Source organism: Aedes albopictus, chromosome 2 (genome assembly GCF_035046485.1).
Source record: "Aedes albopictus strain Foshan chromosome 2, AalbF5, whole genome shotgun sequence".
In the NCBI taxonomy this organism is placed as follows: Eukaryota; Metazoa; Arthropoda; class Insecta; order Diptera; family Culicidae; genus Aedes; species Aedes albopictus.
Genome location: NC_085137.1, coordinates 343,525,327 through 343,529,246, shown reverse-complemented (window position 1 = coordinate 343,529,246; position 3,920 = coordinate 343,525,327). Strand labels below are relative to the sequence as shown.

The 3,920-nt window shown below is 46.1% G+C and overlaps 1 long non-coding RNA gene across 1 annotated transcript; it reads left to right on the top strand.

The window, feature by feature from the left end:
- The first annotated feature begins 233 nt into the window (after positions 1–233).
- On the top strand, positions 234–1,797 carry LOC115263073 (uncharacterized). Its single transcript, XR_009997125.1, has 4 exons — positions 234–519; positions 578–655; positions 731–795; positions 899–1,797. It is a non-coding gene; the product is annotated as an uncharacterized LOC115263073 (long non-coding RNA).
- Positions 1,798–3,920: the final 2,123 nt, after the last annotated feature.

Here is a 3,920-nt window from a genome sequence, read left to right as displayed (position 1 = left end):
AAGGGAAATAATACGGTAAGATTATTTTTCATTCTTTCTTTTGTTTTGCTCGGCCAAAACTCAGTCCAAAGAAAAAAAATATATTTTCAAAGTAAATCTATTTTTTTTTAGTTGAAGTAGGGGGTCATGTAACATTGTTACAAGAACTACTTCAAACCTTCATATTAACAATATCCTCAAACGCCAAAAATAAAATAAAAAAAGAATTCGAAGCATGGGATACGCAAGGGTTATTTCGCACTTTTATATTACTCATGCGCCCCTGGAGGTGGGTGATGAAACCACAACTTTTAAACCCTTTCGGGTAACTTTGTTTTGATCTGCTCATCACTTTGAACCATGACTAGAAGCTTCATCAGTTCTTATACAAACTGATGAGCTAATGAGTTAAAACAAAAGAAATAATAGGGGCGTCGCGTCGTATAGATTACATGACAAGCAGCGTTAACCGATCCAAACTTCCTCATTCAATCGGTATCCAAGCTACAGATAGCTACAGCTTAGTGGATCGTAGTCCAAGTGAGTGGTGCATAGGTGACTAGAAGTGAAGAGTTATACCCTAAAATATATATTGTAGTTTCAGTTATACTCTAAACCACCAGTTAAACACCAAGTTTTTGATAAAAGGCCCTAGTGCGAGTTTTAAATCAAAATTGTGAGTAATGTGTTTTTAGTTAAATTCCTATCAATTGTTCTAAAATGCTCAATTCTATTCCACTATTGTGAACAGTTGCGAAAACTCAAATTCCGTGCCGTACCAGAGTACCGCACGAGCAGCGTACCCTCGAGGCGAAGGTAAATTGAATTGTGCTTCAATTTGTTAGAAAAAAGAAATCGTGTGTGACTAGTGACTAATATACAGATTGTAATGCGAACGTTATGTATTTTCTATTTGAAGGACGCAATCATCCTTCAAGCGAAGGTGCTACGTCGGGGTGTAGGGGATAGTACCACGCTGGGCTATCTCTAGGGACGAACCTGAAGCCCGGCGGCTTGTAGGCCTGCCCTCGTCGTCGAGCCCGTGTTCAGCCCTCTGCGCACCCAGGGCCAACCGAAGGTTTCAGACCTTCTAAGGGACATTCGGTAGTCTATTTCCGAATCGATCCCGTGCCGCCTCGAAGGGTATTACGGGGCGAGAAGACCGCGTACGTCGACAGCTAATCCCAGACATCCGACACAGTGGGATCCGATCAAGCGAAATTACGCCCACCGCCCATACTCGTGTACGCCACCACCGGCTCAGGGAGGAAACCGGTGCTGAGACGGTAAACTGCCAGCCAGTGCGTGCACCCTCCGGCGACTGTGAGCCGCGTGGTATCCCGCCGCCCAGAGAGACGATCGACTGTGAGAGCATCGGTCGGTTCAGCCTACCGTAGGGTACCGTTGTCCGGTGTGACCCCCTCTTCGTCCACCAACCTCCATCGCCCAGCGAGATACAGGTCAGATCAATCTAGTTTTTTTTTAATACATACACGTTCGCAATTAGGATTAAATAACACTGCGCGCAGTCTAGACAAGCAACTAAGTTTTAAGTTAGGACTTGATAAGTTTAAACGCCTGAATATAACCAAATGTACTTAGAGAACTCAGGGTTTTAGTTAATATTGAAGCACATAACCCGAGAGAAAAGGAAGAGTTTGATCGGTTCGGGTTTCGTTAGTTGGTTTTCTTTATCGCCCCCTAGTCTACGTTCTTGGTTGTGGCCTAGGTTAACGTGAAGTTGCATCGCGATTGGTTCGGAATTGATTTACATAAAGGACTCGCCTTGAGGAGTCCAGCCGGGAAAACTTGCTGATCCACATGCAGGTAGGATTCACTTACTTGCTTGGCGCTAAAGTGGATACAGTTTATATGTCGTTTTGGCCTCGTGACGTGGCAACCGTTACAAACTCTACTCACGGATTTGTGTGGGTGTCATTGTTGGGCCCGTCGCTGGAAGCTGGCTGGTGGAGTCCTGGGGTAGCGGATCGTAGCCACGCGATCTACACGTGGCCCGCTGGGTCACTGGGGTCCGTATAGCCGGCTCGCTCCTTTCGGTCCTCACGATGCCGGCTGCTGCACGGTCCTCTATGCCGGATCGCTTCTGTCGGTCCTACTGTCCTCCGGTTCCCGTAAAAGGGGGGGTGTCCGTTTCGTTGGATCGCGTCCAAGCGATCTGGTCGTCCTTTCAGCGGCTTGGTATTTTCGGTGATTCAGCCGCCGGTGGCCTGACCTCCGACTTCGACGGCGGGTATCTTGCCAAGCCCTCACGACTTGGAGTGCTCTTTCCACGTAATCCTGGGAGTAAACTGACCGGTGGTACCGATTGATCTTCGAAATATACTCGCAGTAGAGGCGTTGCTTTGCCGTCGAGCGGGAAAAATTCACCGACAGTGGAAAAATTGGTGGTTTACCACTACACCAATGTGGCCTAAATTGTAGGCTATAGCGCACTAACTGGCAATACACTTTTTATCAAACTTTGGTTTTTCGAGTTGTGGTCGCTTTTCTGGCTAAAACTCAAGTGAACGAGCGATGGCTCGTTCGCCTCCCAGGAACCGGTGAAAAGGTTTTTTTCTCGTTGACCGTGGTCCAGCAGGTTACCCGATAAGCGATCGCCAGGGCTGCTATCGAAACTACCAGTCAACCCAAAATTGCTACCAAAACTGCGGGTGTTATTGTGGGTGTTGTGTGTGGGTAGGTTGTCTACAATTCCTAGGTGTATAATTTAAATTATCCGTTTGCCGCCTTTTGCCTCCTAGCTGGTAATTCGCATGAACTTAATTTAATTGCATGATAGTTTTATTTAATTTATTGTATATTTTTAAGATTTTATTGGTATTTGGTTTTTAATTATTGTTTGTGATTGTCCCTACTAGCTTTCTAAGAGTTCTTCTTTTAACATTTCCTCATATTTATTTAATTTTAATGCTGAGAAAGGGTTTGAGCTCTATGATCAGAGTGGCCAAACAAAGTGGTTGGTCACAAGATCCTGGTAGGTGCGATTGAACATGAACCAAATTGTGGGTTGCCGTGGCTTCCCATTACCATGGAACACCTAAATGACTTCGAGTTGGCTGATGACGTTGCTCTCCTAGCTCAACGGTGCTCTGATATGCAGACCAGGCTCGCTGATCTTACTAATCGGTCTTCAGCGGCAGGTCTTACCATTATCGTCAACAAGACCAAATCGTTGGATGTAATCACGGTCAAACCTTCCAGCTTTACGGTAGCTGTAGCTGGGCCATCAGTGGAGAATGTTGAAAGCTCCCAATGTCTTGGTAGCCAAATGGCAGCCGATGGTGGCACCAAGATCGACATAGGTGCACGGATCAAGAAGGTGAGGGCTGCTTTTGCGAGTTTAAGAAATGTATGAAAAAACACGCACTAAATTTTTTAACTCGAACGTGAAATCTGTGCTGCTATATGACAGTGAAACATGATGTGTATCAGCGGAGGACACTCAACGGCTGCAGGTCTTCATCAATAGATGCCTGCGGTATATAATTCGTGCATGGTGGCCTCACAATTGGATTTCCAACGTGGAACTCCATCGTCGATGTCGTCAAAAGTTGATAGCGACAAAAATTCGGAAGTGAAAGTGGAGTTGGGTCGGCCAAACTCTACACAGGGGCGTAAACGAAATCTGCAAGCTAGCGTTAGATTGGAACCCAGCAGGACGACGTAGCAGAGGGAGACCCAGCGGCTCATGGCGGCACAGCGTCAACAACGAAATCAAGAAAGTCGACAGAAGTTTAACCTGGTCACAGGTCAAGGCGATGGCTGGCAATCGCCCAGGATGGATATCTTTCAATTCGGCCCTCTGCTCCACCGTGGGTGCCCAGGACTGAAAGTAGTAAGTTTTATCAAAATCGGGATAGGGTAACGGTCGAATTTTGGACCCCTTAAGGACATTAGTTTGAATTTAAGCTAAAATCCAA